Source organism: Pinus tabuliformis, chromosome 9 (assembly GCF_031772625.1).
Source record: "Pinus tabuliformis cultivar Carrire ecotype Pingquan chromosome 9, CPIR1, whole genome shotgun sequence".
Classification (NCBI taxonomy): Eukaryota; Viridiplantae; Streptophyta; class Pinopsida; order Pinales; family Pinaceae; genus Pinus; species Pinus tabuliformis.
Window position 1 is genome coordinate 39,604,936 of NC_142307.1, and position 13,286 is coordinate 39,618,221.

General features: G+C 35.4%; 1 non-coding gene across 1 annotated transcript; it reads right to left on the reverse strand.

The window, feature by feature from the left end:
* Positions 1–12,968: 12,968 nt before the first annotated feature.
* On the reverse strand, positions 12,969–13,040 carry TRNAG-UCC (transfer RNA glycine (anticodon UCC)). Its single transcript has one exon. It is a non-coding gene; the product is annotated as a tRNA-Gly (tRNA).
* Between the last annotated feature and the right edge of the window lie 246 nt (positions 13,041–13,286).

Here is a 13,286-nt window from a genome sequence, read left to right on the forward strand (position 1 = left end):
AATGGTATAAAGACACCAGGGCCTGATTAAACCTTTGGGAGATGGACGAGAATGTTGCATTGCAAAACATTCATAACATTAAAAATATTGTTACTCTAAGTTCAACGAAAAAATGTGGTGTGAGAAAGATTTAGCACCTAAAAGAAAATTAAGATATTATAAGGAGGTCATGAACCCCACCCTAGAAGATCAAAAGTATCTCTCTGTTTTAACTAGCTCAAAGAAGAAAATTAATATAGCCAACACTCATGAGCTCCATAGTGAAATAGGTAGTTGGGCAGTTCCTAAAACACCATGGATGGAAAGGTTCTGCCATCTCTGTGAGAATACAAACATCGAGGATGAAAAACACTTCCTCCCCCACGTACAACCACATTAGATCTCAGTTTCAAAATCTTTTTTGCAATACTAACCTTCCTAGTCTTTTACGTTGTCAAAATTACACTGAGCTCGGGAGGCTTCTCTCCAAGCTTTTTAAGCATAGGAATAAAATCTTAAATCAAACTAAATAATTAGTTTCTTTAGGTCTGATAGACCAAAGTTTGGTCTAACCATCATCGTCATCAAAATATCAATAATCATATTGCTCACTTAGTTTGTTGTTGACACTACAACCTAAAAGATGTAAAAAAAAAAAATCTCCACTCTCAACTATAAATAAATATTTAGATATTAATGTGGAATAACATATTTTATATCAACTTTCAAAGCTATATATATATATATATATATATATATATATATATATATATATCCAATACACAAAGAGAAAAAAATAATTGAAAGTAAAGAAAATGTGTAATTATTTCAATTCTTATTATAATATTAATAAGTTGCATAAAACAATAAATTGTTTTTTAATTAAAATATTCCAATAAAAAATTACTATTAAAACATTTTAAATATTCTTACTGAGTATTCTCATTTCAGTCTTTTTTAGATATATTTTTTAGTCATTTGAAATGCAAAAAACATTTATTGGGATTGTAAATTTAAGTAGTATATTCTACACAATCCAAGTGCTCAAGGAGATTTTCAAGGCATTTAATCGATTTATACATTCAAAAATGCAATTTAAACAATGAAAAAAAATATATTTCAGTCTAAAAGAGATTCACACCTCAAGAAATGTGATTCCTCTCATAGCTTGATAGCCCACTAGCAAACTATCCTCATCCAATCTTGGGTGCATAGCCAAAGCTAGAACAAAAAGCTTCCTCAAAATGGATTAAAACTATGTTACCAACACCTCCCTTGTTATCATAATACAAGGGTATATTTCATGTATCTTGTCTTACTTGCCTCTTTAATCTAGTTTACTACATTTATAATACTTGTCAACCTAATATACATTTCAGATCTATGTGTTATGGAACACTACACATGACAAGTGAAATAACTATTAAAATCATAATAGGACAAAACCATTTTATAGTGCGAACTCAAGGATGATACAACCCACTCAAAACAATGATAGATAGTAGTTCAACAAAGTTACATCTTCTAAACAAGTTGGTCACCATTGAAATGCCCATATTTCAAACTTAGAACACGAGGAAAAAATACTCATAAGTCATTTGATTCACCAATTAGTCATCTCCAACATTATCTCATATCATTGCAACTCTCAACCCTATTGTTCTTATGGCCTTGGTGTCCTACAAAATATTTAACTCTTCATAGTTTCCTCTAATTTCACTTCCTCACATGCTCGTTATCCATGCCAATCCAAGAAACACTTTTCTTATTATACCTACTCAAGTTGATGCAATGGATCTTGTGTTAAATAAAAGCCAACAATGGGATTACAAACAAGTATAATTAATAGGCCTTTGATTAAGGGGTAATAAAAAAAACTCATATTTGATGCTCTCATCACTCTTGTTATCTTATACAGATGTGAAGTTTTGGGATGAAGTATCTCTAGAGAATATTGAAGAAGGATAGATCAAATCCAAAATAATTTTATAACTTATAATCTTATTATTAAAAGTGTACACCCTATCCTATATTCCTTATAAAAGCAAACCTCTCCCTCATTGAGTGTGCAACCTAATATGCCCAACCCAATCATTTGAGGCCGACGACATATCATCTTTCTTATGATTCAATGCCATTTTTCTAACCAAGTTATCAACTTCCAATAAACCAATCCTTTGATTCTATTGAATCAACAAATTCATAATGTCAGCACACTACATGATATAATGGAGTTCCAATTCATTGATTTTAGAGTAGGCTTGTGAAAGAGTCTTCTTATTAAAATGAATTAGCTCTTCGCAACTTCTTAAAATTATTTTGCATTCATTGATATCATTTTTGTGCATGTTGGGATGATTTTATATCCAATACAGATGACCTCAATCCTAAATTAGTAAACCCTTTTGATTATGGCTTCTAAAGAGAATCCATTTTGGGATCTTTAGAGGAGGAAATAACTTGAACAAGGATAAGGACTACAAACTCATATACTTCATGAAATTTAATTAAAAGTTTTAGTAGTTCTTGATCCTGAGGATGAAGTATAAAGAGAACCGAACTAGGATCAACATAACTATTTGAATACAAGAAATAGTAAGAGTTGCCATAAACTAGAGAAGCCTCAAGATGAATCAGTGTCTCGTTCTATGCATTTTCCCACAAGATTTTTGAGGTAGCCTTCCTTAATTATTTCCTAGTGATTCTAGGATTAAGAAGATACAAAATGAAGGATGGAAAAACTAGAAGGGTTGAAATATAAAGAGATCCCACAAATGAAAATAAGTGAATAAGAGAAGGGAAGGAGCTAGTCTAATATGTCCAGACTCCTTCACTTAAACATTACCAAACCAATCAAGGGATGTGCCTAACCCAAAAGGATAAATTCTAGGTTTATGAAAGGGAATGGAGAGTGAAGAATCATCAAATGGAGACATACATTGTATAATTTGTTGTTGTTTCCCCAAAAGCTAGAAAATTCCCTTAGACCAAATCTTTGTAAATGTAGTTGAGCCCTAAGCTTGAATAGACAATGTTGATGGGAGGTCCAAGAGACTTAATAGGCATACCAAGGTTGTTAGCCCCACCAAAACTAGGATGTGCTACTACCCAATTATAACACCTACACACTCCATTACCCCATTGATGAAACACAGTATAATGAGATCCTTCAATAACCAAAACCAAAATTAATGAACACATGCTTAAGGGATTAAAAATGATCCTTCAATCTCCCAAACTGATGCAAATGGAATGATGAAATATATGCTTACTCGTGAGAGAACAAATGCGATGTGAAACCATCAATCTGAACTTAGAGCTATAAGATATAAATTAGAGCCAAGTTCTAGAGTTGGTGACTAGCCTTAAACCACCATTGATAGAATACTTCGACTTCTGCTACCTTTTTGGTTTGTGGTCTTCCTTAAACCACCACTAGTAGAAGACTTCGACTTTTTCTACCCCATTTGGTTTGTGGTCTTCCTTAAACCACTAGATTCAGAGATCACATCCAGCCATTAATTGTTATTTACCTTCATATTTTAGATCTCTTCTTAGACTCACATACACCCTGCAGATTCAGGCGAGGCCAGGGTGGGGGTGAATGTTGGAAACATAATCCTTAGGGGATTATGTAAATTGCAATATTCACTTGTGTGGAAATCAAAAAGCCATAAGTGAACATGAAGAGTTATGATAAGTCCAAGAGGCCTCTTGGAATATGAAACCAAGGGTCATAATCTTATGTATTTATGTGTATCGTATGAATAATATTTGAATCTCATGTTTATCTAAACTTTCAAAAGGGTCAATGCAAACATGAAAATGGAACCATCCATGAAGGATCAAGTAAATGAGAAAAGACAAAAAGCGTACCCCTTCTCAAATGTTATCATAAAGGGAGGGAGATGGTTACATGGAAATTTCAATGTATTCATTGCTATTATAGTGAAGATATACTAAATTGATTTCAATTTTATCATTATTTTTAAAATTTGATATACATCATCATATTTCTTCAAATGGAAAAAGAAAGAGTTTAAATTAATTTAAAAAAAATTAATATAATCAATTCAACATTGAAAGTTCACTGGGTCTAGCTCTCATGGTTTAAAGGATAAATTGTTATGATTTCTATCCAAATTAATATCTTATTTATGAGATGATTAATCTTCATGATGACCCCATAAATTAAGGATTTAAAAGATTGAGAATTAAACACATTAAAAGAAAGAGAATTGTTGGAATTGCAAATATCAATTGTTGAGATAAAGGATAAATTATTATGATCTCTATCCAAGTTCAAATCATATTTATGATATGATTACTCTTGACGATGATTGGGTAAATTACGAATTTGAAATATTGAGAGTTAAAAACATTAAAATAAAAATAGTTATTGGAATTGCAAATATCAATGGTTGATATACCTCATTAGATTCAATTGCAAATTTCACCAAGAATTATATAATAATATGTTGATAATAATTTGTTTAAAAAACTAAAAATTAAAATATTCATTAAAGATAATATTTAATTTTTAACTTATACTTTTGTAAATGATTAACTTTTCATATATATATATATATAAAAGATCAAATATGTAAAAAAAATTATTTTATTTTTAAAAACCTTTTTGATATTTTTTAAAAATTTATTTATTCTTTCTTTTTATATTTTTGATATAACAAGGTTAAATCCCATTATAACAAAATTCATTTATGTTATTAAAAAAACTGAATTTAGATGAGAAGAATATCATTTGTCACAATTACTTGATAAACTAACATATATTAGATACATTTACATTCATATATATTTTTTTTAAATAAGTCTAAGATCTATTACTGTAACAAAATGATACAAGGAGGCTCTGGCCTCTGCAGTGCTTAGCCAAGGTTCATGGCATATTGCAACAAAAACAAAATGTAGACTGCCCAGAAGTGGGAAACCAGTCCAATCCAAAATAAATTTGCTGCCCTCGCAGGGGAAACCAGCATGAAGACAGAGAAATATTCTATTGAATTCAGTTTCAAAATTAACTATTTTGCTCAAAAATGCAAAAGTAAACCCATAGACTTGATTGCCTGGAACCTGAAACTTGGAGACACGTGATGATTTAGGTGTCATTTGGTGTTGACGGGTGTTCTTCCAGAATTAGACACCTGTAGTCATCGAGGTCATCCTCATCTTTCGGCATCTCACCCATGTCTTTCTTCGCCAGAGTTTCTCGATTTTGCTCCATTGCAGAAGGCTCGCCCTGTGCAGTATCTCTCTTCTCCGTAGCACGAGTGGGACGTCCTTCATCGCTGGAAGGCTCCTCCTGAAACGTTACTGTAATGGTGGCCGTGATAATAGGTCGATTCAGAGAGCAATGGTAAGTGAATTGGGCAGAATGGTTGGATTGCTTAGAGCTGGAGGGGAGAGCAGTATCTGAAGGGCAGGTGTGCGAGGGCTGGGAACGAGCAGCGCGAGTGCGGCCTCTGCCACTGCGTGTAACAGGATAACGAGCTGAGATGTCATTTGACGAGGGGAAAGAGGAGTCAGAGACCGTTGAGGGCAAAGAACAGAGCGGTCTGCCTCTGCTGCTACCCCTCCTGCTATGCATTCGCTGGCGCAGTTGAGGCATGATGGCGTGAGGAGGAGGGGACTGCCTGTAAGAAGTCGGCACTGAGCGGAAATTAGAGGCAGAAGGCTCAGAGGCGAGAGTCAGGTTGCATATCAGGCTCTGAGAGTAATGGTTTCCCTTTCCAAATTCTATGCAGCAGAGAATATTGCATCGCCTGCCTGTTGCAGTGCGGGTGCTTGGCTCCACTACAGCCAGGGGGCACTTGCAATTTAGAGGCAGAGGAGCAGAAACAGAGGAAGTGGGCCGAATATTACCTGAGATCTCCATGATGCAGAGCCGAGGCGGGATGGCGCTGGTGAATTGGTTCGAGTGCCGCATTGAATGGCATTTACGAATGCTGTGAGACGGGTTTATTACTCTGTGTGCGAGCTTACGGGTGGCCATGTGGTGATGCCACTTGCTAGCCCATTCCTCTGCCATCATATCATGCTTTGTGTACACCCGCATCCGAAAACATTTACATTCGTATTAAAATTTCTATAAAAAACAATTTAATTTAAGCTTGTTATGATTTGAATTATTTTTATTGTTTGTATTCAAAATTCAATTAAAATATTTAAAATTTTATAGAATTGTAAAATTAATGATTAAAGTTACACAATATGGTTTTTTAAAATATTGAATATATTTATACTTTCAAAAATTCAATTTTATTAAAACTATATAACAAAACTCCAATCATAATTCTTTGAAAAAAAATCAAATGATATAATAGTTATTTTTTAAATTAATTTGTAAAAACTTTTCTATTTTAAGAAAATAAATTTACCAAATTTAACAAATAATAAATTTAAAAAACTTGATAAACAATTTTTCATATCAATTCTTTACACCTTTCAAACTAACTTGAAACTTCAAAACTAGATAAACAACCTTTCATTTAACTGTTTACACCTTTCCAACAACTTTAAACTTGTTTAAACAATTACATGTATCCTTATAAAAAAAACCCTTTACAAAATTATAATACCATATAAATATTATATTCTATTAATAAAATCTTTTTTATATTCATATATTAAAAATTATTTACACAAGATAAACTTCCATTTAAACAAATATTTCTACTCTCTTATATATAGATGGAATATATGGCTAGTTAATACACCTTTCAAATGAACTTTTAAACCAATGTTTATATATATATATAGAGGGTTAATATAATTTTTTTAAATAAATTTTATTTTCATATATAAACAAAAGTAATTAAAAAAATGTCATACAAATTCATAATATTATACAAATACAAAACTTAAAATTTTGCTAATATGATCTTTTTAAATGCATTTTATATTCATATAACCAAAAATAATTTCAAAAAATCATATATTTAAAAAATTGATAAAAACATTCACAAGACTCCCATACATTATCAAGCAAAAGAGAAAAAAAAAACTACAGATACATTAAAGGCTCCAACATTATTGCACTATGATTAATTTGTGCACCATAAAATCAAGTACCAAAAAAAATAATTCATTCATTACAGTGGAGATCTTTGGGGTGTAAGAATGTGGCCATTTTTATGAAGAACTTTGGATGTGGAGTGTTGCTAACTTCTTTGGGTCATTAGCACAACTACTTGACTTAATCCCCATGACATTGCCGATTAGACATTAAGCATTACTAATAATCTGAATAGAAAATGACATCAACCCATGGTATTCATCCACCCATGAAATTTACCCATGGTATTGTAAGTGGCATCCACCCATGGTATTGTAAGTGGCATCCACCCATGGTATTGTAAGTGACATCCACCCATGGTATTCATTCACTCATGGTATTGTGACATCCACCCATGGTATTCATTCACCCATGGAATTGACCCGTGATATTGTAACTGAAAAATACTACAAGAAACAAGTCACATTTTGTAAAAAGACAGTTTGTCCGCGACAATGTAGCTTTTATAGTTATTCTCCATTTTAATAAAAAAAATTCTTTATGGTTTTGTTTATTGGGCATTCTCTTTTTTTTTCTTCTTCTGGCATTTCAATTTTTCAGATCTTAGGGGCCTCTCCCTCAAAATCCATTTCAATCTTTTAGATCTTGGGGGCCTCCCCCAAGATCTGGATCAGTGGTATCAGAGCAGGTTATGATTCCATGGGAATGAGAGTTTGATGCATATTTCAGTTTCAAATTTTTTAGCAATATTCAACAAACTTCAGGCATGTGCTACGTCCTCCACAGAGCATTTTCTTGGGTCAAGCGGGAAGAATTTTTATTTTTCATTTTTTTTGCAGGAATGTTTTTGGGTAGCGAGTTTGCAGATCAGATTTGAAATTTTTGGTGCAAAATTTACAAAAACAAATAACAGATTTGGATTCCTTACGAAAAAATACCCAAATTCAAAAAAAAATTGGCTGAATCGGAGTCCGGATGAGGGAGCTATCGCTGATTTAAAATCAGCTATGTTACAGAAATGTTTCTGACAAAAATTCATCGATGGCAACTCTCCTATATTTTTTTGAAATTTTGGTGCATAATTTCAAAAAAGTTATTGTAGATTTGAGCCCCTCTAAAAAATTGCTCAATTTCAAAAACAAATGGGTCAAATCGGAGTTCGGATGTGGGAGATATTGCTGATTTAAAATCAACTATTTTTTTCAGAACTTTTGTGATGACGGAAAAGTTGCAGCACGAATATGAGATTCTAGAGTGTTTAGATAAGGATTTCCAACACATGGGAAGATAAAAAATGGTTCTTATGTTTCCAAAAATAGGTTATAATATAAATTTTGAGTTATATTGACTGAGTTATATCCATTTTAATTCTGGAGCAGCATTCGGAGCGGGTTCCCTTTGGAGACGTGCCCTCCCACCCCGCTTTAGTAGGCACTACTTCACATTCATCAGTTTTAGCATAATAGCATTCGACTTGGGTTCTTTGGAGACGTGCCCTCCCACCCAGGCTATGTAGGCACCTGCTACTTCATCAACAACCAACATCACGGTTATGGGTTAACCGCGCAAAATTCTTGTCATCGAAGTCCATTTTCTAGGCCACTCACTGTTAGTATCACAGTTGGTCACAAGCATTACAGGGTATGTCTATCCTCGGATCTTCATTCGTCATGGTTATGAGTTATCCACAAAACCACACTTCATCGAAGTCCATTTGCTAGGCCGTACAGTGTCAGTATCACAGTTGGTCACAAGCATTATAGGATATCTCTGTCCTCGGATCTTCGTTCGTCATGGTTATGGGTCATCCACAAACCCATAGTTCATCAAAGTCCATTTGCTAGGCCACACACTGTTAGTGTCACAGTTGATCACAAGCATTACATGGTATCTCTATTCTCGAATCTTCGTTTATCATGGTTATGGGTTAACCACATAAAACCCTTCTCTTCAGTGGGTCTTCATATTCAACAAAGGTTTCGCAGGAGGGAACTTCACGCAATGGGGACCATTTTTTCTTAAGGAGGGAGGAATGATCCGAATAGAAAATGGCATCAACCCATGGTATTCATCTACCCATGTTATTCATCCACCCATGGAATTTACCCATGGTATTGTAAATGACATCCACCCATGGTATTGTAAGTGACATCCACCCATGGTATTCATTTACCCATGGTATTGTGACATCCACCCATGATATTCATTCACCCATGGAATTGACCCGTGGTATTGTAACTGAAAAATACTATAACTAACAAGTCACATTTTGTAAAAGGACAGTTTGTCTGCCACAATGTAGTTTTTAGGGTTATTCTCCGTTTTAAACATAGTGACCGTTCAAACAGGAACTATTACCTCAAAACGGGTACTCGAGCTCAAAAATAAAAATAAAAAACATGAAAAAACACCTTAAAATCGAAAAGTGTTGATGTCGGAATAAAGGTTTTTTGTTTTTTATTTTTTCAGAGTAAATTTCAATATTTTTTAAAAATGATAGTAAAAAAAAATAAAAGCCATTTTGTTTAGTGCAAAAAACAACTTGAAATCGAAAAATGTTGATGTCGGAATAACGTTTTTTTTGTTTTGTTTTATTTTTAACACTTTTTAGTATTGACGTTAAAAACAAAATAGCGTGACTCTGAAAAAATTTAAATTTCCAATGATTTTCAAGCATGACATTAACGATAAAATATCACGTCTTTGAAAACCCTTAAAATTCCAACAATTTTTAAGCATGACATTAAATTTAAAATATCACTTCTTTGAAAAACCTTAAAATTCCAACAATTTTCAAGCATGGTGCTAAGAAAAAATATTTATAATTGTTTTCAGCCATAACATTAAAGATAAAATATCACCCCCGGATGCGGGTGTTAGCACGTCAGCCAGGGAAAGGCCACATGCCAAGCATGTGCCGCCTCGTGTTCATTCAATGCATTCACCGCCCACTGCCGCCGAAGAATGAAGAACAGTTTTATGAGCTCATTGCATTCAATGTCACATAAGGTGAAAAGCTGTTGTTTCAGAGAGCAGTTATGGAGGGCTATTATCGAGAGAATGTTGAGTGGATTAAGATGGGCAAAGGATTACTGCAGGCCCATTCGCAAGGTAAAGTCTGTGTGGTGCAGGCGCTTGAGGGAAATCTTCCTGGGGGCATTCCTCGCCTTCAAGCCTCAGCTCCTGCTGTCACAGACAGCCATCACGAAGCCAAGGAACACTTCAAGTGCGAATTCCAGGTTGAGTGCTATTTATACGCTATTGAACTTCGTCCCGGTTCGGCTGAGAGGGGTCTCAACTGTGAGGGGGGGCGATTCAAGCTAGTTAAATCTTCTTCTGACGCTCTGTTCCAAGCCACCAGCTTCATGGCAAATATGGTCAAACCAAGGCAAAGGCTGCTCAGTAGGCGAGGCTCTGCTTGTGGAGGCTCTTCGCGCAACCCTGCTGCAGAATCCCACCACCATTGCTGCTGTTGTTATTGTCATAGAAGATCAAGGGCCACTCCCATACAGGTTAATCAATTCATGGATTCGGGCAGTCCCAGTGCTGGACCGCCCCCGATGCCAGCGTTTGGAACTGCCATTTTCACTCTTGGCAGCTCGAGGAATAATGCCCGTATCAATGCTCATATCTCAGTCCTATTCATTGAGGACTCTCAGGATGAGGAGGGAGGTTCGGGCAGCAAGGAAGCGCTCCCTGATGACCAACCGGAAACTATTGAGGAAGAACCAGCGGGAGTTCCTGAGCAGATCACCACCCAACCACACGAGAATGAGGCGTCAACCTCCAAAAAGGCCGAAGTGGAAGAATGGGAAGGTCGCCCGGAAGGCTACGGGTGGTATCGAATCCTCGAGGAGAAGCCAGAGGAATAGCATCCCTCGGCAAGCTCCGTCATCCTCCTCTTTTGCTCAGGTCTGGTATAAGTTTTCTGTTTCAATATGCGTCGGGTATAAGCCAAGGTTTTCTGTTTGGGTCTTTCTAGTTTTTATATATGTCAATGTAGGCCATAGTCCTGCTAGCAGGATCCGAAATCATGCTGTCGCTGGTCCTCTGTCACCCCTGCGAGGGAAAATCTCTGTTTTTGTTTCGAAGCTCCTGCGTGGGCTGCTGTTGCAAGGTTTGTGTTATCACCCTAAAATCTTTGTCTCTAAGCTTTGGAAAGTTGCCTTGTTTCTAGTCATAGTCTTATAATTTTTGATTCATCTCATCACAATTAGTGTCATTCTCATTTACAAACCCTTCTTCTAGTCATGGTGTTAAAGGGTCTCTAGGTCATTTCATGCTTTAAGGGTTAGGTCATAAGGTTAGAAGTCTTTTAAGATCATATCTCTTTTCCAAATAATGTTTGACAGCCTCATTCCATGTTTTAGAAGTCTTACCAGGTGTTTATAAGTCATACCTCACATCATTTTGGAGAAATTTTGAAAGTAGCTACGAAATCACTGAACTAGGAGTTTTCGTAGTGCGCTACGAAACCCCTGAAAAAAGCCTGTTTCAGCATAAAAAACTCTGCTTTATGCTTTTACTAGTCAACTTCTAGAAGGGGTCCTGAGCAGCTGAGAACTGAATTTTGAAAACTAAAAGAGGCTTTTCTTCCTAACATACCAAACTACAAAAAAATCTTTCAGTTTCTTCAAATTCGTTCTGAGGTGGGAGAAATTTATGGTTAAACTTGCGCTATGAAACTGCTGAAAGTCAAGCTTTGTCTTCTGGTTTTAGCAGCCTTTTTCAAGATCAGTTTCTGGTCACATGAAAGGGTATTTTGGAATTATGAAGGAGGTTTATCTTCATCAACTCTCCTACTACAATAACCTATCTCAATTTCTTCATAAGTGTTTTCAGTTGGGATATAATAAGCTTTCTTTGAAACCCAAAATTCAGAGAACGCATTTTTCCTGTTTGACACGTGTGTTTCAAGGATAGATTCTGGACAGATGGAGAAGTGTTTTAAAAATCCAAGAGAGTTTTTTGTTCTAGACAGCATGGAATACAAAAACCTCCTTCAGTTTCAAAAAATGTGTCATGGATGAGGAGATAAAGGCTCTGTCCCACGTGCAATTTTCAGGGATCCTAAACCTAAAAACAAGGAAACATGTTCCCTAATTTCTAGGGTTTGTCTTCAGCAGTCAGATGACCACGTGGGAGGCTTCATCAAATTCGACTTCTTGAGGTTGCAAGTTGTCAAATAATTCTTTAAATGCTTATATAAGGTTGTTGAATCATGATAAGGAGTTACACTCCTAGTTGTATTAGGTCTCTAGGACTGCTAGTTAGGTGTCATTTGCATTTAATAATTAGTTTCATGTATCAATAGGTGTCATAGTAGGATGAATTCGAATTCCCCTCATGCTGGAGGAGGAATCTCAGTTATGTAAAGAGCTCTATATATAGAAGAAGATCTATTGTACAAAGGGTTGGAAATTTTATGAAAAGCTTGTATTTGGCCTATGTAAAGACTCATTTTCAGTATACATGTTGAACTTTACTTCTCAGGATTCATAAAGGATTTTTTATGTTCAGAATATGTGATGTTGTCCTTTTCTTAATTCTTACAGTGGTATGGATGTATAATCACTCAGAATTCACTGAATGTGCTCTGACTTCCTGTATACATTTATAAACTGTGTGGTCCCATATGAGTTTATGTTCTGAATGTTTAAATGCTGAATGCCCTGACTTCCATGTAAGGTTGAGTTCATTGTTATATTGAGGTGTTGTTGACTCCATAAGCCCAATGGATAGTTTTGTTTAATGTGTTTCCACCATTCATATTTTTCACAGTTGTTCTATAAGAGTTAGCCATCTTATCTTTAATCAAAATCATTAACCCATCAAGAGAGAGCCCTCTCAGGTTGAGGAGGCTAAGCCTCAGCCTAAAGTCGATTTGAAATAGTTACTTGAAGTCTTCCTGGTCTGCAGCCTTCCAGGGCCTGATTTTGAGATAACATTTTGGTGCGTCTGCCGGGAGTCGAACCCGGGTCTATTGCTTGGAAGGCAATTATCCTAACCGTTGGACTACAAACGCACAGTCTGGTTTATTTTTGTTTCAAGCACAGTCAAAGGATTCAAGTGTTAGATTAGATCGATGACTGGCTTCATTGGAATTTTCATGTTCCTTGAGCTACAAGTGGAGATTGCAGCTGATAGGGTAGGTAGGAATGTGCAAATAAGCTCAGGGTAGGTTGACTGAGCGTCTGTTTTAGTAGGTGCAATTTGAATTCTTCATTCAGAAATCATTAAAGGCTTGGGGAGAAAATTGGGCAGAGGTTCA